This window comes from Spermophilus citellus, assembly GCF_964194105.1.
Source record: "Spermophilus citellus genome assembly, chromosome: 5".
NCBI lineage: Eukaryota > Metazoa > Chordata > Mammalia > Rodentia > Sciuridae > Spermophilus > Spermophilus citellus.
This window is the reverse complement of record NC_138186.1, coordinates 159,620,552-159,648,020: the sequence shown is the minus strand read 5'-3', so window position 1 is coordinate 159,648,020 and position 27,469 is coordinate 159,620,552. Positions and strand designations below refer to the sequence as shown.

The window sequence follows — 27,469 nt, the reverse complement described above, 5'->3', positions numbered from 1 at the left end:
AATGGAGGAACTTTGGATAGGGCAAAGGGGAGAGAGGGGTAGAAAGGGGACATGAGGGTAGGAAAGATGGTAGAATGAGATGGCCTTCATTACCCTAAGTACATGTATGAAGACACAAATGGTGTGACTACTTTGTGTACAATCAGAGAAATGAAAAATCGTGCTCCATTTGTGTACCATGAGTTGAAATACATTCTGCTGTCATGTATAGCAAATTAGAAATAAATGAATAAACAAGTCTAAAAAGAAACAAAAAGAATATTTCCATCTGATCTACAAACATCATACCTCCCCTTTCCTCCTTTTTCATATTCCATCTTTAATATATTCTTCTATCACTAAAAAGAAAAACAAGACAAACAACCAGACAGCCCTCAATTCTGTTGGCAGATACCTACATAAAGATAGGGCATCTAACCGTCCTGGGGTTTGGCCCAGGACTCTCCTGGTTTGAGTACTGAAATTCTTTTCAAGAAACTCTGAGTCCTGGATAAAGCAGGGCGGTTGGTTGCCCTCCTTGCCAGCCTCACCTGTTGGCAGCAGAGCAGGGGAGAGGAGATCCCCACACTCTGTGCTCCTGCAGTGCTGGGCCCCCTGTGACTCCCTGCAGCTTTTAGTCTCCTTCCCGTTAGTCTACCCCTGTCATCCTTGCCTGATGGCAAGTCACCTTCCAGGCATGGCTCTCTCTCCACGTCCTTCCTCCTTCCTCCAGGCTCCTGAGTTTTTAACAGCTGTGTGCTCCTTGAAGGCAGGAGTCTCACCATCTTTCCAGTATTCCCATCAAGTATTCACTGAATTTGTGAATGAATGACAAGTGAAGTGTCTTAGAAAGGCCTCTGAGCTCTGGGTAACCTCTTGAGCTTTCTTGTAGCCAACACACCCTCTTTTGATGTCACCACTGACAAACCATTCTCAAGACTGGAAGTCTGTTCATTTCCCAGGTTTGGAGACTCTTTCCATACTCTTGGTTCCTCCAACACAATAAATAACACCATCCTGTCAGTCTGTAACCCCTAATTAAGGACATCCATACTGCATTCCAGGGAGGGGGAGGGCCCAGGGGAGGGGGTTACATGCAAAATATTCACACATTAAAAAGCAACAACAATTAAACCAAAACAAAACAAAATACTCTCACTTTCATTTTCTACAGAGGCTAGTCATTTTTGCCTTTGGGTGTTGAAATGGGTCATTATGTGTATTTCCTTCCAGTTTCCAGGAGGAAACAGGAGGAATGCAGCAAAGAGAGAACTGGTAGAAATAACAGAAGAGGTGTTCTAGAGGTCAGCACATGGGAAACAGGGAAGAAACTTGTCCAAGCTCAGAAAATGTGTAAATGGAAGAGCCGGGAGTCAAGGAAACCCTTTAGAGCAATAGTAACCTTCTGGGATGCCAAGAAACGTCCACACCACTTTCAAGTTATCAAATATCACATCAGAGGATGAATTTATCACAGGAATCTCCAACATCCAAAGCAACATTGCAGCATGCATTATGCTCTTTTTCTACAAACCATACAGTAATGTTATTATAACTCAAATGATATAAGAGCACTGGGAAGAAATGAGGAGAGGCAGATTTTAATGCCCAAATCTGACAGAAAATCAGTGTGTGACCTTGGGTGAGTCACTGCCTGTGCTAGCTTCCTCTTCTGTGAACTAAGGGATTGGGTTAGATGTTCTCTAATGTCCTCTGTAGCTCCAATGTGCAATAATTTTCTGATTCTAAATGCATCATTATTGCCACTTCTCTTGAAGTAGTATGCAATAGCTCAGAAAGAACAAACCGATTGAGGACTATTAAATAAATGCATTTAAAAGGAACAGAACAGACCAGTATATTTTAAGTTGCATTGATGAAAGGAGGCCCCCCTGAGACATCCATAACAATAAAGTAGTTTGCATCTTATTTTTTTTAAGAGAGAGTGAGAGAGGAGAGAGAGAGAGAGAGAGAGAGAGGGAGAGAATTTTTAATATTTATTTTTTAGTTCTCGGCGGACACAACATCTTTGTTGGTATGTGGTCTGAGGATCGAACCCGGGCCGCACGCATGCCAGGCGAGCACGCTACCGCTTGAGCCACATCCCCAGCCCAGTAGTTTGCATCTTAGCATCTATTTTGCTATCTCTAATATGAAAGAGAAACAAACCAGCCCATGAGTAACAAAATTGCACACAAATTCCTACTATATTTCTAGCACACAGGTGTCTCTAAAGAATGCTAAATAGCCAAGATAGGAAACCACCAAGAATTTATATGGCATGAACATTCAGAACTACCAAGTATTCTGGAGTCTTTGCAAAAGTTCACATTTCTAAAGTTTTATAAGCTATGCTAGAGTTTATAAACTACCATGCCTCGGTATACAGTGGACAGTAAATGCTGTTCTACAGCTATCCCTAGAAACGGCCTCTGTGTTTAGAAGCACACTTTGATAGATTCCTCAAGGTCAAGAAAATTGCCTCATTATAGGAAATGGATGAAGTCATTGCTGGCTTCCCGATTTCTCTGAAAAACTACCTGCTGTGTTGGTTGACCACTCCACATCCTGCTGGGTGTCTTTTGCCTCCTCGGTTGTAACACTTGTCAGATGGAAGCCTTCATCAGCTCTAGTAGAATGGGAGAAAATTCATCTTCAAAAGCACAATAGAACAAAGGGTCCAAGTGAGGACATCAGCCCCTGGGTGGGACAGCAGCCGAGAGCTTGCTGATAGTCAACATGCATGAGCTCACTCTCCTCGAGAGCTGTCACTTGGGCAGTTATTCTGAGGTCAGATCCAAAGTTGGAGGCCAGCTCCCGCCCTGTCTGTCCTGCAGTAACACATTCCCTCAGACTCTCAGGGTCTTGCTTTCGACTGTTAGGACACATGGAGGGAAGATGAGAAGGAAGGCAGGAGACAAGAGAGATGGAAACTTTTTAATATGTCCTTAAAAGCCTCTTTACAGAAATGAGTAATAAAAAGATTGAGGCCAGCAAACATATTCAACCTTTCCACATTTTCTCTAAACAGTTATAAAACTGAGAGTCTTGTAAGGTCAGAGTTAAAGTAATACTGCCTTGTTTTTGAATTTTAAATGGTTTTTAATGGAACATTAAAATAGCCTCAGTACAAGTAAAAGGTGTATACAAGAGTATTGGTTGGAATCCGGAGAAAGATAATGGAACCTGCCCAGTGAAGAGGTTAGGGAGGGCCGATGTGAACCCCCACTTCAATGCCAAGTAGGGTTCTCTGCACACTGTGCCCTCCCCTCAGCCCAACATATATTTTTCCTTCTTATTCAATCTAATAGCGAAATGCTATGAATTCATTTGATTTATTTTAACCAATTATAATGTGTTATTCTACACTCATTTAAAAATATGATTGCATGTCTACTGTGTGCCCAGGAACGTCCTAAATACTGAAAATACAGAATTGGACAAAACAAAGAACTCTGCTCTCACAGATCGATTATTCTAGTGTCGGGAGCCAGACACAGTGGGTTAGAAGGTTACAAAGGGGAAAAAGTCACATCAGGTAAGGAGTAAGTGGATATGGGCAGTGGGGAGGCAGGGTGTTGCATTTCTGAACAGAATGATAGAAAAGGCCCCACTAAGGTGACATCTGAATTATCACCTAAAGAAAATGAAGGAGCAAGCCACATGTTTGAGGAGATGGCAAATATAAACTTTCTAGATCAGAGGACAGTGTGCTTGTAGCAGAATGAATGGAGTCGGCAGTCAATCCAAGAGATAAGGTTGGGGACATGCAGGTCTGACTTTTACTGAATGACCATGGAGGTGATTAAGAGACTTTAAACAGTCTTGAAACAATCTGATTTCCCTTTGTAACAGATAGAGCTGACTGCACCTAGGCAGGAAAGGCAGGAGCAGAAAGACCAGTTCTAAGGCGACTACAATAACATCCAGGCAACACATGGATTAGCTAGGATCAGGATGACAGGGGTGGCATCAGCAGGAAGTAGTTAAACTCCATGTGTATTTTTATTATAAAGCCAAAGGGATTCTTTGATATTTAGATGAGCAGTACAGAAGAGAGAAGTTGAGAATTATCCCACAGGTTTTGGCCTGAGACCTGGAAGGAAGGATCTACCCAAATTAAAATGGTACCTGTTGTGAGATGAGAATACCTATGGAGGGGAGGGAGAACTAAGAATTTGTTTTAGACATGTGAAGTGTGAGAATTCTGTTAGACATGCAGGTGAAGATGTTGAGTTGGTTGGAGGACATGTCTAGAGTTCAAGAAGACAGATATGATAGATATGTTTAAAGCCATATACCAGAATTGAAGAGACAAAGGAAAAAGAAGTCCAAAGACTGAACCCTAGAGAACTCCCAACTCTGAAAGACTGGAAATAAGGAGCAACCAGCAAAGAAGACTAAGAAAGTACAACCAATGAAGAAAGGGAAGAAATAGAAATCAGGGTACAACGGGAGCCCAATCAAGGAAGGTCTCAAATGATCAACAGTGGCTGACACATTAAATAAGATAAAGACCGAAAACTGATTTAAGACTCAGTAATTTTCCCAGGTAAGGTCAGTGAAGATGAATACTCACATAGTCACTACCCGAATGAAAGAAATCAATCAAGTTTTAGCCAAATAATTAAATATTAAGGAAAATCCTCAGCATCTTCAGTTTGTCTTTTGATTCATAAGTCTTACCATATAGGCCAAAACATGAATAGAATAACACACTTTTATCTTCCCTTTACCAAATAAAATAATAATATTATAGAAAGTAGAGATTTCTATGTTTTCTCCAGTGACAGATTTAATAGTAACACTTCTTAGCTGACAATGGAAGGCTTAACCTCATGTAAGACACACACATTTTTCTCTTTCTGAACTCAGGAAATTACAGATGACATTTTTTAATTAAAAATAAACTTTTCTTTCTTTTTCAAATCCTAATTCTAATGCAAAAATGTTTATTTCCATTGGTTATCTTGATTGTAATTTTTGGTCTCCATTTACTCTCCTTCCTGAAGGCTTTCTCTGTGTGGCCATCTCTGGTTTCTCCTTCCCTCATCTCCCCGCTGTCTCTGACTGCTCTCCACATCCTCGCTCTGCACTATTATAATCTGTTTGACCTTGGACATAACATTCCACTCATTCCCACAGCAGCAGACTGATGTCACTGAGAAAACATAATGATTCCTAGGAAGAGGCCAAGAAGAGGGAAAAAGACCAATTAGAGGAGAAAAAATGGCGGCGAAGGGAGTGCATCACCCCCGTGCGCCGCGTCACTGTGCAGGAGAAAGACGAGGTGAAACAGCTGAAGGCTATCTTGTTGGGAATTTCCAGTGAAATTGAGGTGCTCCAGAATCTAGTGGACGGATTTCCATCGCGCGAGGTTCGGCTGCGGGGGCTCGGACGCGGGCGATTTCTCCGCATGGAGGGTCGCATTGCCTGATCTGCTGACCGCCCCGCGGCTGGAGTCTGCTGCGCGTGCTGGGAAGCGGTGAGGTGCCAGAGCGGGAGTGCAGCGATGCGGATTCTGGGGGCTCCTGCCAGTGGTGCAATGGCCGTGCTTAGTGCTGAGTTCCAGCTTTGAGACAGAGGAGAGAAGCGGTCCAGTTCGATTCTCGACACCGGTCGGACCACGGAGGAGGACAGCAGCCGCCATCTTGGAGAGCTGATGTAATCATCCCTGTTTTCTACTGATCTCAGCTCATTCAGCTACGGAACAGGTGAATTCAGGCTGGTATTTGCCTGCGTCTCGAAGACAGATCACTCAGGCTCGGGGCTGGAGAACCTGTGGAGAATACTCCTAAGGGGCTCACTCCTGGCAAGGCGTGCGCCGGGCTCTGAGCGGCCGGATTCTGGTTCCAAGGGCTGCTTTGGCCCAGGGCTGGGGAACCTGCGGAGACTGCGTGTTGAGGCCAGCTCCAAGTGGAGCGTGCGCTGAGCTCGGGGCGGCTGTGTTCTGACTCCCGGAACAGTTTTGGCCCGGGGCTGGGGAGCCCGCGGGGACTGCGTCTTTGAGCCTGCTCCCAGCGGAGCGTGCACCGAGCTCGGAGAGCTTGGAGCAGCTGGGCTCTGGCTCCTGGAGTTGCTTTGGCCTGGGGCAGGGGAACCCGCGGGGGTCGCTCCTTGGAGCCTGCTCCTAGTGGAGCGTGAGCCGGGATCAGAGAGGCCGGGTTCTGGCTCCCGAAGCTGCTTTGGCCCAGGGCTGGGGAATCTGCGGTGACTGCTTCTCGGTCCAGGTCCTGCTGGGTGCTTCAGGGGGGCAGAGTGGAGCTGCCGCCTGCGCCCAGAGCAGGCCAAGTGACCCGCCAGCGTGGTATCACGACACCCCAACTGCAGCTGGGGCCGAAGAGAGTAGCCGCCCACACCTAGAACAGGACCAGCGACCCGACGGCGCGGTAGCCAAGTCACCCCATTTGGAGTAGGGGCTGTGCAGAGCCGCCGTCTGAGCCTGCAAGGTAGGCAGACCTGCGACCCACTAGCAGGACAGGCCCGGTAGCCTGCCAGCGTGGTGGACAAGTAGCACTGAGGCAGTCACGTCACACTGGTTGGAGTGGGGGTGAAGCAGAGCCGCCGCCCGTGTCCGGAAAAGGCCCAGCAACCCATTGGAGAGGCAGTCAGGTACCCCCACTGGGAGTGGGGGCTGAGCAGAACTGCCGCCCGAGCCCGCAAGGTAGGCAGACCTGCGACCCACCGGTGGAACAGGCCTAGAGGCCTGCCAGCGTGGTAGACACTTCACACCAATTGGAGTAGGGGCCGAGCAGAGCCACCGCCCACATCCGGATCAGGACCAATGACCCAAGGGCGTGGTAGTTACGTCACCACAATTGGAGTGGGGGCAGAGCAGAGCCGCCACCCGCGCCCGCAGGGTAGGCAGACCTGCGACCGACCAGCGTGGTAGACAGATCACCCTAATTAGAGGAGGAGCACAGCCACTACCCTCCCTGCAAGGGAGATTTCCCAACTATACAAGAGCAGTATAAATAAACAGGGGGAAATTTTCAAAAAACAACAGTTTCACCAAGCAGAAAGAAACGCGAGCAGTATGAAAAGACAAGGAAAGAAAGGACCACAAGCAATGCAGGTCAACTCAACTTTAGAAGAGGTAATAGCTGCAACAGATGGAATGTCAGATAAAGAGTTCAGGATATACATGCTTCAGATGATCTGGAGTCTCAAGGAAGACATGAGACAGCAAAATCAGACAATGAAAGATCACTTTGACAAGGAACTACATAAACAAATCCAGGAAGTAAAAGATCAATTTCACAGGGAGATAGAGGTAATAAAAAACAAACAAATAGAAATCCTAGAAATGCAGGAAGCAATAAACCAACTTAAAAACTCAATTGAGAATACTACCAGCAGAGTAGATCACTTAGAAGATAGAACATCAGACAATGAAGACAAAGTATTTCAACTTGAAAAGAACAAAGACAGCTCAGCAAATCTGCTAAGAAACCATGAGCATAACATCCAAGAAATATGGGATAACATTAAAAGACCAAACTTAAGAGTCATTGGGATACAGGAAGGCACAGAGCTCCAAACCAAAGGAATAAACAATCTATTCAATGAAATAATACGAGAAAACTTCCCAGACTTGAAGAATGAGACAGAATCCCAAATCCTAGACGCCTACAGGACGCCAAATGTGCAAAATCATAAGAGATCCACACCTAGACACATTATAATGAAGATGCCCAACATAGAGAATAAGGAGAGAATTTTAAAAGCTACAAGAGAAAGGAAGCAGATTACATTTAGGGGTAAACCAATCAGGATAACAGCTGATGTCTCAACACAGACTCTGAAAGCTAGAAGATCCTGGAATAACATATTTCAAACACTGAAAGAAAATGGGTTCCAACCAAGAATCGTGTATCCAGCGAAATTAAGCTTCAGGATGGAAGATGAAATTAAAACCTTCCACAATAAACAAAAGTTAAAAGAATTTGCAGCTAGAAAACCATCTCTTCAAAAAATCCTTGGCAAAACATTACAGGAAGAGGAAATGGAAAATAACATTGAAAACCAACAGTGGGAGGTAGGACAGTAAAGGGGGGAAAGTAATCAAAGAGGAAAACAAATCAGGTTTAGTAACATTAATAAACAAATATGGCTGGAAGAACAAACCATATCTCAATAATAACCCTAAATGTTAATGGCTTAAACTCACCAATTAAGAGACACAGGCTAGTTGAATGTATCACAAAACAAGACCCAACAATATGCTGCCTACAAGAAACACACTTGATAGGAAAAGATATACATAGACTGAAGGTGAAAGGTTGGGAAAAATCATACCACTCATATGGACTGTGGAAACAAGCAGGAGTGTCCATACTCATATCTAATAAAATAGATTTCAAGCCAAAGTTAATCAAAAGGGATAAAGAGGGACACTACATACTGCTCAAGGGAACCATACATCAACAAGACATAACAATCATAAATATATATGCCCCAAACAATGGTGCACCTATGTTCATCAAGCAAACTCTTCTCAAGTTCAAGAGTCTAATAGACCACCATACAATAATCATGGGAGACTTCAACACACCTCTCTCACCACTGGACAGATCTTCCAAACAAAAGTTGAATAAGGAAACTATAGAACACAATAACACAATTAACAACCTAGACTTAATTGACATATATAGAATATACCACCCAACATCAAGTAGTTACACTTTTTTCTCAGCAGCACACGGATCCTTCTCAAAAATAGATCATATATTATGTCACAGGGCAACTCTTAGACAATATAAAGGAGTAGAGATAATACCATGCATCTTATCTGATTATAATGGAATGAAACTGAAAATCAACGATAAAAGAAGGAAGAAAAGGGGCTGGGGATGTGGCTCAAGCGGTAGCGTGCTCGCCTGGCATGCGTGCGGCCCGGGTTCGATCCTCAGCACCACATACAAAGATGTTGTGTCCGCCAAAATAAAAAAAAAATAATTATTAAAAATTCTCTCTCTCTCTGTCTCTCTCTCTCTCCTCACTCTCTCTTTAAAAAAAAAAAGAAGGAAGAAAAAATCATGCATAACTTGGAGAATGAACAATAGGTTACTGAATGATCAATGGGTTTTAGAAGACATCAAGGAGGAAATTAAAAACTTCTTAGAGTTAAATGAAAACACAGACACAACATATCGGAATCTATGGGACACATTGAAAGCAGTTCTAAGAGGAAAATTCATTGCTTGGAGTTCATTCCTTAAAAAAAGAAAAAACCAACAAATAAATGATCTCATACTTCATCTCAAAATCCTAGAAAAAGAAGAGCAAAACAACAGCAAAAGAAGTAGAAGGCAAGAAATAATTAAAATCAGAGCTGAAATTAATGAAATCGAAACAAAAGAAACAATTGAAAAAATTGACAAAACTAAAAGTTGGTTCTTTGAAAAAATAAATAAAATCGACAGATCCTTAGCCATGCTAATGAAGAGAAGAAGAGAGAGAACTCAAATTACTAGCATACGGGATGAAAAAGGCAATATCACAACAGACAATTCAGAAATACAGAAGATAATCAGAAATTATTTTGAAGCCTTATACTCCAATAAAATAGAAGATAGTGAAGGCATCGATAAATTTCTTAAGTCATATGATCTTCCCAGATTGAGTCAGGAGGATATAGACAACCTAAACAGACCAATAACAATAGAGGAAATAGAAGAAACCATCAAAAGACTACCAACTAAGAAAAGCCCAGGACCGGATGGGTATACAGCAGAGTTTTACAAAACCTTTAAAGAGGAACTAACACCAATACTTTTCAAGCTATTTCAGGAAATAGAAAAAGAGGGAGAACTTCCAAATACATTCTATGAGGCCAACATCACCCTGATGCCTAAACCAGACAAAGACACTTCAAAGAAAGAAAACTACAGACCAATATCTCTAATGAAACTAGATGCAAAAATCCTCAATAAAATTCTGGTGAATCGGATTCAAAAACATATCAAAAAAATTATACACCATGATCAAGTAGGATTCATCCCTGGGATGCAAGGCTGGTTCAATATACGGAAATCAATAAATGTTATTCACCACATCAATAGACTTAAAAATAAGAACCATATGACCATCTTGATAGATGCAGAAAAAGCATTCGACAAAGTACAGCATCCCTTTATGTTCAAAACTCTAGAAAAATTAGGGATAACAGGATCATACCTCAACACTGTAAAAGCAATCTATGATAAGCCACAGGCCAGCATCATTCTGAATGGAGAAAAATTGAAGGCATTCCCCCTAAGATCTGGTACAAGACAGGGATGTCCTCTCTCACCACTTCTGTTCAACATAGTCATCGAAACACTGGCCAGAGCAATTAGACAGACGAAAGAAATTAAAGGCATAAAAATAGGAAAAGAAGAACTTAAATTATCACTATTTGCAGATGACATGATTCTATACCTAGCAGACCCAAAAGGGTCTACAAAGAAACTATTAGAGCTAATAAATGAATTCAGCAAAGTGGCAGGATATAAAATCAACACGCATAAATCAAATGCATTCCTGTATATCAGCGACAAAGCCTCTGAAACAGAAATGAGGACAACTACTCCATTCACAATATCCTCAAAAAAAATAAAATACTTGGGAATCAACCTAACAAAAGAGGTGAAAGACTTATACAATGAAAACTACAGAACCCTAAAGAGAGATATAGAAGAAGACCTTAGAAGATGGAAAAATATACCCTGTTCATGGATAGGCAGAACTAACATCATCAAAATGGCGATATTACCAAAAGTTCTCTATAAGTTCAATGCAATGCCAATCAAAATCCCAACAGCATTTCTTGTAGAAATAGATAAAACAATCATGAAATTCATATGGAATAATAAAAGACCCAGAATAGCAAAAACAATGCTAAGCAGGAAGTGTGAATCAGGCGGTATAGCGATACCAGACTTCAAACTATACTACAGAGCAATAGTAACAAAAACAGCATGGTACTGGTACCAAAACAGGCGGGTGGACCAATGGTACAGAATAGAGGACACAGTAACCAATCCACAAAACTACAACTATCTTATATTTGATAAAGGGGCTAAAAGCATGCAGTGAAGGAAGGATAGCATCTTCAACAAATGGTGCTGGGAAAACTGGAAATCCATTTGCATCAAAATGAAACTGAATCCCTTTCTCTCACCATGCACAAAAGTTAACTCAAAATGGATCAAGGATCTTGATATTAAATCAGAGACACGGTGTCTGATAGAAGAAAAAGTTGGCTATGATCTACATACTGTGGGGTCGGGCTCCAAATTCCTCAATAGGACACCCATAGCGCAAGAGTTAACAACTAGAATCAACAAATGGTACTTACTCAAACTAAAAAGTTTTTTCTCAGCAAAAGAAACAATAAGAGAGATAAACAGGGAGCCTACATCCTGGGAACTAATCTTTACTCCACACACTTCAGATAGAGCCCTAATATCCAGAGTATACAAAGAACTCAAAAAATTAGACAATAAGATAACAAATAACCCAATCAACAAATGGGCCAAGGATCTGAACAGACACTTCTCAGAGGAGGACGTACAATTAATCAATAAGTACATGAAAAAATGCTCACCATCTCTAGCAGTCAGAGAAATGCAAATCAAAACCACCCTAAGATACCATCTCACTCCAGTAAGATTGGCAGCCATTATGAAGTCCAACAACAACAAGTGCTGGAGAGGATGCGGGGAAAAGGGTACACTTGTTCATTGTTGGTGGGACTGCAAATTGGTATGGCCAATTTGGAAAGCAGTATGGAGATTTCTTGGAAAGCTGGGAATGGAGCCACCATTTGACCCAGCTATTCCCCTTCTCCATCTATTCCCTAAAGACCTAATAAGAGCATGCTACAGGGACACTGCTACATCGATGTTCATAGCAGCACAATTCACGATAGCAAGATGTGGAACCAACCTAGATGCCCTTCAATAGATGAATGGATAAAAAAATGTGGCATTTATACACAATGGAGTATTACTCTGCATTAAAAAATGACAAAATCATAGAATTTGGAGGAAAATGGATGGCATTAGAGCAGATTATGCTAAGTGAAGCTAGCCAATCCTTAAAAAACAAATGCCAAATTACTTCTTTGATATAAGGGGAGTAACCAAGGACAGGGTAGGGACGAAGAGCTTGAGAAGAAGATTAACATTAAACAGGGATGAGAGGTACGAGGGAAAGGGAGTGAGAAGGGAAATCGCATGGAAATGGAAGGTGATCCTCAGGGTTATACAAAATTACATATAAGAGGAAAGGAGGGATAAGAGAAAAATAATACAAGTGGAAGAAATGATTTACAGTAGAGGGGGTAGAGAGAGAAAAGGGGAGGGGAGGGGAGGGGAGGGGAGGGGAAGGGGGATAGTAGAGAATAGGATAGACAGCAGAATACATCAGACACTAGAATGGCAATATGTAAATCAATGGAAGTGTAACTGATGTGATACAGCAATCTGTATACGGGGTAAAAATGGGAGTTCATAACCCACTTGAATCAAACTGTGAAATATGATATATTAAGAACTATGTAATGTTTTGAACGACCAACAATAAAAAATAAAATAAATAAAATAAAATAAAATAAAACATAGTATTCTATCATCTAGGCACACATGTAAATGTGTATATATTTGCAATATCTAGTGCAATATTAAATCTTTATTTTAAGAATCAAAAAAAAAAAAGACCAATTAGACAAAAAGAGAGACAATGGAGGTGGAGGCACCTAACCTGGAGTTCCAATATTTATATTTCCAATACAAGCAGGTTAATCCAGTCATTGCAGGATCTAGAAATTCCATATTTACAAAGTTGGGCCAAATTTTTACCTAAATAATTTAATATGTGCAATAAATAAACACTACTGGAAATATATATGCTCCAAACTGATGTTACCAATTGGGACTCGATTCATTAAAAGTCAGTCATATAATGAATTTTAAGAAAAACTTACAATTTGCATGGTTTTTTCCAAACTGACTTCTATATATTAAAACTGCCTAACTCTCAATGGTTAGCTATACAAACCAAAGAGTGGAGGTGGCTTAAAGGATCTTTTTGGCAGGATGTCATAATTCTAACTCCAAATCACATCAACAACTGAGGAAGACACAGAACTGGTGACTATGTTACCAGTGTAGTGAGTTTGCTGGAAAGCTTAAATTTCAATGCTTCTGGTTTATTCATTATGGTAAATTTCAGAATATAATGAGCCAATCAAAGTTACTGAGAGCATGTTCTACATTAGGTTGATTTTTTTTTTTTTTTTTTTGGTACCAGGTATTGAACCCAGGGGCACATATCCACTGAGCCACATCCCCTCCCCTTTTTATATTTTAATTAGAGACAAGGTCTCACTGACTTGCTCAGGGCCTCACTAATTGCTGAGGATGGCTTTGAACTCGCAATCCAAGTCATTGGGATTACAGGCTTGCACCACCACACCCAGCTAGGTTGATTATTTTCATGTTCTTAGCTCTTTTAAAAGAATCATGACTGAGAATAAAGGAAAAGTACACACTCCAGTTGCAATGAGATGAATTATTTTATGAGTCCATTAGTCTTATAATAACACAGTAGCTAAAAAAAAATGGCTTAATCCAACAGATGATTTTGTCCTACAAAATCCTTTAAAAGAGAAAAAAAAATGCATAAAAGCCTGGGAAGCATCAAATGGCCCAGAACCCTCAGAAATGTTTTCTGAAGATAAACATTTTCAAGAAAAGGGTATTAAATTTTTAAGGAGGAAATCTTTAAAACATTTAAAAATATGTACTCTGTGTTGAAAATAACATCTTAATAACATATTATAGTACTTTCCATTATGGTAAAATTTGACCCCTGGAAAAGAAATTGAAGAGCATATTCTCTTCTCTTACATCTTTACAATTTGAAATATTTTTTTATTATCATGGTGAAAAAGTTTTGCTTTGCAGAAAGTCATGAAAACACACATAGGGAGCCTGTGACAATGTTCTAAATTTGTAATTAAGCAATTGCAATAGTTATATGAAGATTAAATGCAAAATTAGGAACTAAATTATGAGGAAATGGCATTTAGAAACAATGCAGTTGAAAACTGTCATTGGTGTGCATGTTCCTCTGTATTCTAAATCATTATTAATAATCAACACATTAGAATCCTTCCATTTTGCCATTGTTAACTTTCCTTTGGTCTCCCAAAATATGAGTAAGATTGTTGTTCTTTCTTTAAAGCTACATTAAGAATCAGCCTGAATTCCTAGTAACACCAGGTGCATGGCACTTACTGCTAATTGAAAGTGGCTGCTTTTAGCAAGTCTGGTAGTTGCTAAAAGCCACAGTTACTGTGTTATGGCCTCACCAGTATTCAGGGTGCAGTACCATTACCTCTTCCCTGCCAAAGCCACACGTCTGCAAAATTTGCCGCACATATACATAGCCAACTCTGTCACTTAAATGCACAGAGACAGGAATCTTTAAAGAGCCTCCTACAACACCACTGAAGAAAATATGAACCTCTTAATGCACGATAAATATTCCCATTTAAAGTATTTCAGTAAAGTGTTTTCCTATGATAATAAGTCATTTCGAGCCCTGCACCATCAAGGTGGGTTACAAAATGCAACACAACTAGCACATTCTTATTTATCATCTCTCCTGTGTGCCATACCAACCGGCTGGGGCACTAGAGTTTTGGAAAATATCATGGACCAAATGATATCTATGTCTCACATCATCATTTGTGTTTGTTTTGGATGTTTGTTCTGAGAAAATTAAAAATACTTTGTTTAAGTTGGATCACATTTTACCAGTTCAGTGAAACTTACCAGGTAAGTCTCCTGATTTGAATATTAACTCTTTCTGTTTGGGTTTGTTCAATTTGGTTTTGCTTTTCTAAATTTACAGCCTGATTCAAATATTCTCAGAACAGTTTCATAAAACATTCAAAACCTGACTAGCCTGTCCTATGAGAATCATTGTTCTCATTCAGTCTCCAAAACTCTTTGTGTCTTACTATCTGTGTTAGTCACAGTCAAGGATGGACAACTGGTTTATTGGAAAGGAGTTACTGTGAATACTGAGAGAAAAATCCAGAAGCAGTAACATTAAAATAATCCCACTTTTTCTCCCAAACAGATAATGAATGAATTTCCCAGCTCTAGAATTATGGACCAAAGATATGTAAATATCATTCCCCTGAGCATGTACTCTCTCCTGTTTCATATATTGTAGCCTTCAAGAAATCCCAGTAGAGTCTTTCCCTAAAGAATTAATATCACCCATTTCAGACAAATTTGTGCAGAGTCATATGGCAAAGTCAACTTTAGCCAAAATTGAGTCCATTCATGCTGATACCTGGCTGATTGTCTTGTTTCCTCAAACATCTAAAGTGTCTGTAGAATGTGTCTTTAAGTGTCTGAAGACTAGTGCTAAGACCCTTATGCTATTTAAACTTCAATTCTTCACAACTACTTTTACATTTCATGTGAAAGCATTTTCTTTTCTCAACTTGGAGTAGTTTTCCAGAATTTCCCTCAAATAAATATTCAACTTCTAGAACAAAAAAAGCTTACAGAGGCAAGATGAGTAGTCTAACCCTGACCTTTGTTTCCAGTTGAATGTGGGGTTTTGTTTTTTTATCATGGTCATAAAAATAGGCCTGATTTCCAAAGCAAAGCTAACTCCATTGGCACCAACTCCTCAGATGTCATATCTTCAGAAATCACAAGTTTGATAGCAAAACAAAACCTTTCTGCAAAGATCTTATTTTAAGGATTAGCATAAGAAGAAGACATTTGACTTCAAGGAAATGAAGATTACTTCTCACCCTACGGGAAAACCACTTTGAAAAGCTTGGCAAAATTCTACCTAGCTATTTTCACTTTTTCACTAGAAGCCTGGGAAATGTTCTTCATCAGAGACAACCTTCTATTAATTCCAAAAGAAAACTTCAAATGATTTCTCTTAAAATACCTAGAGAAGACAAAGCAATCACTACCTTCTAAGCTAAAGGCCCCCTGCTTGTCAGCATTAGTAGAGAACATCAATCCAAATCTGGGAAGAGAAGCCCAGACCCACATTTCCCCTATTGACTCAGGTACCCTACAAATTGCTAGTCCCCGATTCTCTGTCAATGACCAAACTGCCACTGCCTAACTGCAATTATATAATATCCATTATCAGAAATGGTTTCACTGGTAGGTTACTTTCTGTAAAACTTTTGCCATAGGAAAAATACAAACTAAAAGTACCAAAACAAATTGAATTCCTAATAAATATGGATGTAAATATCTAGAGTTATTTTTTCCACAGAGAGTTTTGAATACATAAAACCCTTGAATCTATGATTTTAAGAAATGCAGCATAAAAGAGTATGCACAAAAGTAACTATGTTTACACAACACTGTATCAAATATAGCTTAAGGGTCTTCCCCTGGTCACACATACATTCTCATCCCTTTATTTTTAAGCAGCTGTTGTGTTTGGGATCTTACATTTCCCTCAAGGCCCATATGCTGAAGGTGTGTGTGGTTCTCAGCCCTAGGGTTACTGGGTGGCAGTAGAAGCCAGGGGAGGTGGGGCCTAGTAGGAGAGGAAGTTAGGCCATTGAATGGGATATGAAAGGGATATTGAGACCCTGGCCCCTTCTAGTCTCGCTCCTGGCTTCCCAGCTATCAGAGGGTGATCAGAGCTCTTCTGCCATGCATTCCAGCCACTATATACTGGGCCATCAGAGGCCCAAAATGACATGGCCAAGCCACTACAGACTGAAACCTCTGAAACCCAGAGCCAAAATAACCCCTTCACGCTTTCAGGCTGATTTATCTCTGGTATTTGTCACAGTATGAAAAGCTGACTAATAGAGCAGCCATGCCATACAGTATCTTGCATAAGTCCTATTTCATAGCGCCAATTATATGATCCTGTGAATCACATGTCTTATGTCACCATGAGATTTTACATGGAATAATCTTATTTATTAATCCCAATGTAGTTTTAAGCTATGTTGGCAAAGATCTGTCCAGCAGTTCTAAGAAACATCACAGTGACATAGCTAACTGCCCTTCCACCTGCTTCCCACACCGTGGAGCCTAAACCCATGCTCCCCTGCCCACAGAGGACCATAGCAACCATGGGCACACAGCTGGACTTATGACCCCAGCCTGCCTTACAACTAGAAGTAGCTTTCCAATGCATTTTGAGAAGTCAGGGTACAACATACATGGCTCTTGCTTAAAAGAAATGGCTTCCTCTTGATGTCCACTCCTTCATCTATTCTGCAAGCTTTTCTTAACTTTTCCCAAAAGCAATCCCCAAAGTATTTGGAAGGAGGTCTTAATTTCACAGTTGCTTAGCCCGTGACCTAACCAACACTGAAGTTTATTGTACTTGTATTTATGCCATGTTCACTATGCAAAATGGTTCATATGTGCCTCCTTTGCTAGATCACATATTACTTGTGAGCAATATGTGCTTCTTATTCATCTTTATTTAGCTCAACTTCAAAACATTTAAAAAGTTAAAATTCCAGCTTTATAATAACATACACCTGACTTGCCCCCTGCAGCTCAAATTTACTTTCACTAAACTATTTTTCTCCTACCACATTGGCCAAGATGGAATTGTCTGATGACATATGATGGCACGTTGGAGAGACCTGGCCTGACAGCCACTTCCATCCTCTTTTGGTGGTAACACACAGCAGTGGGACTTATTTTTCTTGTGAATATTGTCACAAGTGTTACTCAAAACCAAATTGTACATGATGTTCATATGAGCAACATACTGGAACCAACCAAAATCCTTCTAATAGAAAAAAACTGTTTACATGAATTATGGTACATCCTTACAAAGAAATACTCTGCACAGAGCAAAAAGAATAGCCAGTTCTATAGAAATTACTCTAAGGTATATTATTAAGTGAAAGAAATGATATAAAAAGTATACTCCTTGATGTGTCTTTTTTTTAGAGAGAGAGAGAGAGAGAGAGGAAGACAGAGAGAGAGAGAGAGAGAGAGAGAGAGAGAGAGAATTTTTTAATATTTATTTTTTAGTTTTTGGTGGACACAACATCTTTATTTTATTTTTATGTGGTGCCGAGGATCGAAACCAGCGCTTGAGCCACATCCCCAGCCCAATATGTCTTTTTAAAATATATATCATAGCTGCATAGACAATTTTAAAGACCTATAGAAAAAGAAATGTGATTCTGGGAGACATTTTGATCCTAGTCCATACTTTCTGCACTGTTTTAATTTCACTTTTACTTTACAAACACATTACTTTTTTAAAAAATATTTATTTTTTAGTTGTAGTTGGATACAATACCTTTTATTTTATTGATTTATATGTGGTGCTGAAGATCGAACCCAGGCAAGTGCTTTACCATTGAGCCATAACCCCAGCCCCAACACATCACTTTTTACCAGTTCATATTCATTATGACAAGACAGGCAATAATGAGGGTGATGAGGATGTAGAGAAGTTAAAAAACCTTATACATTGTTAATGGAAATGCAAAATTGTACATCCCTTTGACAGTTCCTGAAAACGCCAAATATGGAGTTCTCCTATGAGAAAATGAGGTCTGTATTCATACAATGAAATCCTACTTGACAATGAACAGTGAAGTATTGATACATGCTACAACATGAATGACCCTCAAAAACATTATGCTAAGAGAACTAAACTAGATACAAAAGATGGCAAGTTGTGTTGTACCCTTTATATAAAACAGGACTCCCTAGAGAAAGAAGTTGAGAATATTCGAAATTAGATTGCGGCAATGGTTGTTCAACTGTGTGCAAATACTAAAAAGCACTGAATTTTACGCTTTAGTCATGTGAATTGTACATTCTTACATGAAATGTATCACAATAACACTGTAAAAAACATTTTTAGAATTATCATCACACACATGATCCCATCTGATCTATCCACCCATCCTGGAAGATGGAGAAGATGGAAATGGGAAGAGCAGATGAGACCCTGCAGACAACAAAATACAGAAAAGATAAACAGCCATAACGTTAAAATTTACAAGCATCTATTGTCATGAGCAGTAGTCTGAGTCTTTACCTCTCTGAAATGTTTCTGTAGTAAGAGAAAAAAATTCTTCAGGGTTTGCCTCCCACAGTCCATCTGCCTATTCAATGAATCATTCATTAAAAACTCTTGCCGTCACAAAGAATGTATTGGTGATGCACTCATTGAATCTCCTGGTGTTTCCTGTGCACAGTCTGAGAGTTTTCAGGGTACAAAATGTTCCATCCATCCCTCTTTCAATTTATGCACTAACCAATTACTAAAAGGAAAAGGGGCTTTCAACCTTTGATTTGTCCACATTTAAACCATTCAGAAAAAAAAAAAAAGAAAAACTTTTCTTTTTTTGCAAATGACAATATTGATGCCTGGATAATAAAAGAAAAAAAGAACAACATAAGATTTCATGGGCTTGTATTAGAAAATCAGTAATAAAATCTTTATTAGCACTTCCTCCACACTGGGCAGTGTTCTAGCAAGTTACATATTAAATCTTTAAAATTCCACAACTATTGTTAACTGTGTTTTACAGATGAGGGATCGGAGACTGTGAGGAGATTCCCAAGTCACACAGCTACTGGTAGCTTACACTGGTACCAAACACTTTGAATCCAGAATCCCTGCTCTTGACCTTGTTTTATCCATCTCTTACCCAAGTCCTGGTTTGTTATGTAAGAGTTGCAATATGTTTTTTTCTCTCATAATATTTTTAATCAGAGTAAAAGTTAAACTCAAATTCACATAGTCCCCTAATTTATACCTTTCATTGGCTTAGACTTGTGTAAGAGCCTCAATAAGAATCCCTTCCACACTGCACACAGCATGTCGGCTTCTATGCCATGTCAGACGCCATCCCAATCATGGTATCTGTTCGTTAGATGGCCTTAATAGAGATCTGTACTCTGTATTTTGATGTAAAGAAACTTGTACTATTAAAACTTTGGGCTTTTACATTATAAAAAACAAAATATATATGAAACATTAAAGAAATTGTTGAAACTCTACACAGTTGTCACAGAGATGATTCACTCATCCTCTTCATCACTTACATCTAAAATGATTTGAACCACACACATCTAAAAGGAAAAGAAGCATTTAAATCTGTCAAATATTGAGTCTATAAGCTCCTCAAAAAAGGAGGGGAGGGTGTCCTTCTTCCTCTTCTTCTTCTTTTTTTTTCCCTTTTTTTGTCTATTGAACCTAGGGGCAATTTACCATTGAGCTATATCCCCAGCCCTTATGATTTATTATTTTGAGACAGGGTCTCACTAAGTTGCTGAAGCTGGCCTCGAACTTGACAATCCTCCTGCCTCAGACTCCCCAGTCACTGGGATTATAGACACGCACCACCAGACCCAGAACTTTTTTCTCTGAAATGATTTTCTTCCCTGAATCAAACAATGTTTTCCCAGAATAATACAGAACTAATATCCCAACAGTAATAACAGTGATTGACCTACTTAGAGTTATAAGTCTGCAAGTTCGATTAACTTCAGCACTCTCACTATTTGCAAAAGAAAGCACAGGCAGGTAAAATTCAAGTAGTAATTTGTTCATGGTTACCTTAATGAGAGATGTCCAAAAAGAAGCAAAGTATAAAGGTCGAAATGTTCAGAAACGATGAAAAGCCTAAATCAGGAAATGGGAGTCACTACCTGAAAACTCCTTGATTATTTCGTGAAGTTAGGAAGATGCTAATAGTCAACCCAAAAAACCCGTGGGAAATAAATAACTTCATCTTAATTATCCACATGGTTGATTACAAAAGTTAAACCTTAAAAAACAGAAGGCAATTTTCTTTGATAATTATCTTGGCATGTGCAATCCTTAAAAATATACAAAGGTGAAAAGTTGTGTTTAGAAATTTCCTATCAGTATTATAAATTTTAAAGCTATAAAGACAGTAGACATGTCTCTGGTGGTACCAGAGAAAGAGCTCTTAGCTCATATTTCCATTAGAGAAGTTGAACCATTACTGACTTCTCCTTGTGCACTGTTGAAGGGAATGTAAAAATGGGTCAGCCACTATGGAAACCAGAATGGCAGTTCCTAAAAAAATTAAAAATAGGGTAGCATATGATTCAGCAATTCCAATCCCACGTCTGGTTATAGATCTAAGAGAATTGAAAGCATAGTTTCTAAGAGCCAAGAAGTGGAAGCAATCCAAAATGTCTTTTTTTTTAAACCAAGGATTGTATCCCCACCCATTTTTATTTTTTTATTTTGAGACAGAGTCTCACTAAGTTGCTTAGGGCCTCACTAAGTCACTGAAACTGGACTCAAACTTGCAATCCTCATACCTCAGCCTCCCATGTTGCTGGGATTATAGGCATGTGGTACCATGCCCAACTCTGAATGTCTATTGACAGAAAAAATGAATAATGGGAATGTGGTACATATATTTAGTGGAATATTATTCAGCCTTAAAACAGAAGGAAATTCTGTCATATGTTACTGCATGAATGGACTTTCAGGACATTATGCTAAATGAAATAAACCAGTTACAAAAAGACAAATATTGTATAATCCCATTTATATAAGGTATTAAAAACAGTCAAATTCTATTGAATCAAAGTAGAATGGAAGGTACCAGGGAGTTGGAGGAGAGGGGAATGTGGAATTGATTAATGGTTACAAAGTTTCAGTTTTACAAGTTCTGGAGATGTGTTACATCACAATGTGAATATACTCAACACTAGAGAACTATATGCTTCTAAAAGGTTCAGATGGTAAATTTTGTTATTTTCTACCACAATTAAAAATAAATAATTTTTATAAATTAACAACTTCTATTTTTACCCCAGTAATGAAAGCCATAGTTTGTAGTGATGTAGAAGGCCTTAATTATGGGTGTCAGAATGTAAAATATGGACCTTAACAACAAAGTTGCAGAGTCTGAGATGGGTGGTTGATTATTAAAAATAAAACTTAAGGATGGATCATTTGTGAATTTGACTCTACCTATAAAAAAAAAACCTCTAGTCATATTTTTCTAAATGTTTTAAAATAGATTGCTAGTCCTAAAATGTTGGCTTCTTAAGGGTTCCTCTAGTCATTAAGATAAGAAAATGTGATAGCACCTCCATTCTTCAGAGTCCCTAGTTATCCTATAAGCATCCCTGCCACAGTCAGCCACCAAAGTCACATATGTCTAACTCAGATGCCACTTGGCCAGAAGGAGACAAGCCAAGTGGCTAGGGATGGCTGGGAGGGGATGGCAGGTGGGAAGGAAGTAATATAAAACTGGAAGGAAGACTGAGGTCAGGGAACACAGGACCTTTAATTATGTGCTGAGTACTTGAAATATTTTAAGGAGAATAAGAAAAAAAATCCAGTGATTTTTCTTAAGGAAAGGACACGATCACATCTGTGAATAAGAATAACTGGTAGCAAGGTGGCACGGGAACTCTGGTGGAGAAGAGCTAAAAGCAGGAAGAGCCATGAGGTGGGTACTTCAACAGTCTGGACAAGATGGATTCAAATAACTAAAACGTACTGGATATTTGATGCTGGGAAACTGGACACCTACATGTGAAACAACAGATTTGAACTTTTGCCTCACATCGTTCGCAAACTTTTAATCAAAAGGAATCAAAGACCTAAATGTAAGAGCTAAAAGTATAAAATTCTTAGAAGAAAACATAGTCTTCTGACTATGGATTACACAACTGTTTCTTAGATATGTACCTAAAATATAAACAAACAAAGGGGAAACATACACAAATTAGTCCACAATACAATGAAACTCCTTTGTGCATCAAAGAATACTATTTTGAAAGTGAGAAGACCAGAGATTTAAGATGGCAGGCTAGAAGAAGACTACCTCCCTAGTCACTCTCTGGCTCAGAATTAAAGCAGCAAGAAGTACAGCTTTTCTGCAAAGTGGGTGAAAGAGGGATTTCATTAAAACTCAATATTGGATAGTCAGAGTGTCTTAGAAACTCAGAAATTCAGATTCATTAAACAAAGAAGAAAGACTACATCAAGCTAAGCCAGTTGGGGCAGCAATACTGGTTCTGCACAGAGGGAGGGAGAACGGAGAAACAGAGCAGACAGATTTAGTACAGAAAAACCTGAGATCAGAAAACCAGCCTGCTCTCAGCTGATCCAGAGACTGCACTGTGCACTGGTGCTTGAAATGTGCCCTAGGTTTCCCAACTGGCTGCAGAGAGCTGAGGTGGAGCCATCTTGGGGCAGCCACTCTGCAGCTGCTGCTACAGGAGCAGAGAGATCTAAGTAAACATGGTTAAACTGTCCTGGCAAGTGCCTGCTGTATGACATTGGGTGTACCTAGCATAGCAGGAGTGAAACAGGCACAGAGAATATTTTACTAGGGAGATTAAAGTCAGAAAAGCAAAAGGGAGTCCAACTCTCTTCCCCCTTGGAGTCTGGGGGCTCGTGTGACCAGCTGAAGCAGGTTGGGAATCTGAGCAGGCAAGTGTGAATACAGTCAGGGACTAAAAAAGTCTGTGTTCATGGGCAGCAGAGAGGGTAAAAGATGGGCTTGCCCACCCCATGAATAGAATCCTTGGGAGGCCACTGAGATCCAGACTTCCAGAAGAGATTAACACCTGCCAGGCCCTAGGGGTGTGTTGATCTAAACCTTCCAGAGTATACACCACCCAAGAAAGCCTCCAAGGCCTGATTAGACCTCAACCCCCTGCCAGAACTCCACTCCTGGAACTCTGCAGCAGCCCCAATCCTGAGAGTTAGCGAGCTCTAAGAGAATTATTTGAATCCACTTCAGTCTTAGGCCACTCCAACTGGCAGCTTGGTGAGCAAACACAAAAAGAAGACAGTTTAATAACCCTCAGCCCTTGTTCACATGCTCAGTACATAGCTCAAGAAGAAATGAAAAGAAAGACAGTCAGGCAACTGATCATCTGTTCTTTTTTTTTTTTTTCAATCCTCTGTTCTTGTTAACTATTTTGACCACATTTGTGGAAGCAATTCCTTAATTTTTCATTAAGAATTTTTTCTGTGTATGTGTGTGTGTGCTCCGCATTTTGTTTTTCTGTGTTTTTTTGCTGTGATTAATTCATGGATATGTATACATATACATATTTGTTTTGTTTTGTTCTAATTTTTAGCATTTTTAAATTATAGTTATTTTTCCTTATCTTGTCTTTTGAGGGTTATTTAAATTTTTTGAATAGTATATTTTGGTTTGGTTTTGTATTGTTTTTCATTTGTCTGTTTCTCTTATTTCTCTTTCTCTCTTTTCTTCTGCTAACAACCAGATTTTTCTCTCTCACTCTCCCTTTCTTCTACTTTTTCTCCCCCTTCCTGATAACCATCACATGCTACATCTCTTCTGCATTCCCTCTGTTCACTTTTTAAAATTGTAAATTCTTTTGTACCTTCCTATCACATTTCCTATTCTCTTAGTTAACTGTATTCTTGCCACCTTTTATCACTAATTGGTTTATCTAACTCTTACCTCCACCATTAATGCTGTTGCAATTATTACTGCTGTGGATGCCATGGTTGACACCTCTTGTATGTTTTAATGCCAGAACAGTTAATGGATACTTATTATTTTTGCTGTTAACAATTTCTGACCCTACACTTTCTGTTTTTGTGGCAATTAACATTATAGATGTCATGATAGGAAGCAAGTATTTAGGTTAATGCTGTCTTTGCATTGGTCATTACTATTGTTTGTTTTCCTCTATTCTGTGAGGTGTTCAGAACCGACAGGGACACTACAAGTTCACAAGGTAGAAATTCTGCTGCTAAACTAAATTCAACCAAATGACAGCACACCTTGCTCCACACACAAATTAATGACACCTATTCTTCAGTTATACTCTAATACAAAGAACAGAATGGACAAAAACCCAAGCTAATGACCAGGACCCAAGCATAAATGGTTAGGGGTGGGCACCCAGGTTCCACCTATGGATATACATTGCTATAGCAAATACAGAGAAATAACACAAAAGTGGTGGACACCACACCTATGAGGGGGTCTCAATCCAGATCACTCTAGGACATTTTGGAAAGTGTGCCCTAAAAAGGCCCACACACAAAAGTGGAACAAAAATCACTTTGAACAAATGCATAAAACCCAACACATGAGTACAAAAAAATGAAAAAGCAAGCTAATACAACACCTCACAAAGGTGATAATTTACCAGCAAATGACTCCCAAAATATTGAAGTGAATGAACTATAAAATAAGGAATTCAAAAGAATCATTATAATAATGATCAATGAATTCCAAGAGAACACAGAAAAACAATTGAATGAATTAAGGAAGTCAATATAGAATATGAATGAGAAATTCAATAAGGAGATAAAAATGTTGAAAAAGATCCAAACAGAAATTTTAGAAATGAAAGACATAATAAATCAAATAAAATGTTCAGTTGAAAATCTCTAATAGAGTAGACCATGTTGAAGACAGTATATCAGAGCTAGAAGACAATGGTCAGCCTTGAATATTCAGGCAGTATTAGGAGGCATTCAGAATCCCAAAGCAATAAAATCAAAAAAGAACCTCTTCATGACACATTATTATTAAAATGTCTAACATATAGAACAAAGATAGAATTTTTAAAATCCTCAAGCGAAAAACATCAGGTCACACTTAGAGACAAGACAATTAGAATAACCTCTGATTTCTCAGTATAAACTACTATCCAGGAGGGCTTGGAACGATGTGTTCCAAGTCCTGAAAGAACGTAACTGTCAACCAAGACTGCTATATACAGCAAAGCTATAATTCATATTTTAAGATGAATTAAAAATCTTCCAAAATAAGCAGAAACTAAAAGAATTAATGACTATTAAATCAGCACTAAAGAATTTACTTAAAGAAATGCAGGGCCCAGTGCAGTGGTGCATGCTTGTAATCCCAGCAGCTCCAGAAGCTGAAGGAAGAGGATCACAAGTTCAAAGCCAGCCTTAGCAACTTAGTGAAGCCCTAAACAATTTAGTGAAACCCTCTTTCAAAATAAAAAATTGAAAGTTCTGGGAATGTGGCTCAGCAATTGAGCACCCCTAAGTTAAGTCCCTGGTACCAAAAAGAAAAAAAAAATACTGCACACAGAAGAAATAAAAAAACAAACCTCAGTGCTCACAAAAGAACAAATCTCATTTGAAGAGTTGCTAAGCAAATGAGAAACAGGTCCAAATTAAACAAGATAAGTAAATCAAACAGCAGAAATTAATAAACATCTCTCTATAATAACATTAAATGTAAATTGTCTCAACTCTCCAATTAAAAGACATAAGCTGGCAGAATTGATTAAGAAATAAGATCCAAATATATGTTGCTTGCAAGTGATGTACCTAATAGACAGACAGTCACAGGCTAAAAGTGAAAGGATGGAAACTGATATACCATGTGAATGGAGCCCCAAAACAGGCAGAAGTGGCTTCTCTCATATCTGACAAAGTATATTTTACAGAAAAACTAACCATAAAAGACATAGGTCACTTCATATTTGTAAACTGAACAATCCAACAAGATTGCCCAATCCAAGCAGAAGATATAATAATAATAATCAATATTTATGCCCCAAACATGGTGCAGTTATATAAAAGAGACACTACTCAAATTGAAGCCCCAGTACAATGATATTGGGTGCTTTCAATATGCCTCTCTCACCATTAGATGGATTATCCAGACATAAACTCAGTAAAGAGTCTTTGTACATGAAAAATATTATAAGTCAAATGGACCCAACAGACATCTGTATAATATTTCATCCAACAAGAGCTGAATACAATTTCTTCTAGGTGGCTCATGAAACCTTCTCCAAAATAGATCATGTTTTAGGCCACAAAGGACCTCTTAGTAAATACAAAAGAACAGATATAATTCTTTGCATCTTATCAGATTAAAATAGAATGAAATTAGAAATAAATATGATCAAACCCTACAGAAACTACACAAACACATGAAGATTGAACAATACTCTTGAATTATTAATGGGTGATAAAAGAAATCAAAGGAGAAATTTTTAAATTCTTAGACTCAAATTAGAATAGCAATACAACATAACAGAACCTCTGAGACACTATGAAGGCAGTTCTAAGAGGAAAGTTTGTAACTATGAGTGCCTGTGTAAGAAAATCAGAAAGATCCCAAATTAACAGCCTAATGTTTCAGCTCAGGGCCCTTTAAAAAGAAGAACAAACCAATTCCAAAGCCAAAAGAAAGAATTAAGATCAGAGACGAAATCAGTAAACTTGAGAATAAAAAAAAATACAAAAGATTGATGAAACAAAGAGCTGACTCTTTGAAAAGATAAACAAGATTGATAAGCCCTTAGCCAAATTAACTAAAAGAAAAAAATGAGATAAAAACAAATTAATAAAATTGTGATGAAAAAGAAGAACTCACCAAAGACATCTCAGAAATCTAGCAGATCATTAGGGACTATTTTGAAAACTTATACTCCAATAAATTGGAAGACCTGGAAGAAAGGCTTACATTTCT

At 38.9% G+C, this 27,469-nt stretch overlaps 1 protein-coding gene across 4 annotated transcripts in view; it reads right to left on the bottom strand.

Annotated features, from left to right (window-relative positions):
* The window catches only part of ESR1 (estrogen receptor 1), a 385,015-nt gene that overhangs the window by 309,337 nt on the left and 48,209 nt on the right, over positions 1 to 27,469 (bottom strand). The window contains exon 2 of one of the 4 annotated variants that reach the window (XM_081294002.1): positions 2,520 to 2,608. The exons of 2 other annotated variants lie outside the window; for them this stretch is intronic. The gene's annotated coding sequence lies outside the window, so the exon portion shown is untranslated. Of the gene's footprint in view, positions 1 to 2,519; positions 2,609 to 20,583; positions 20,602 to 27,469 lie in introns of those variants that run through there. One more of the 4 variants, XM_081294005.1, reaches the window with a different exon arrangement.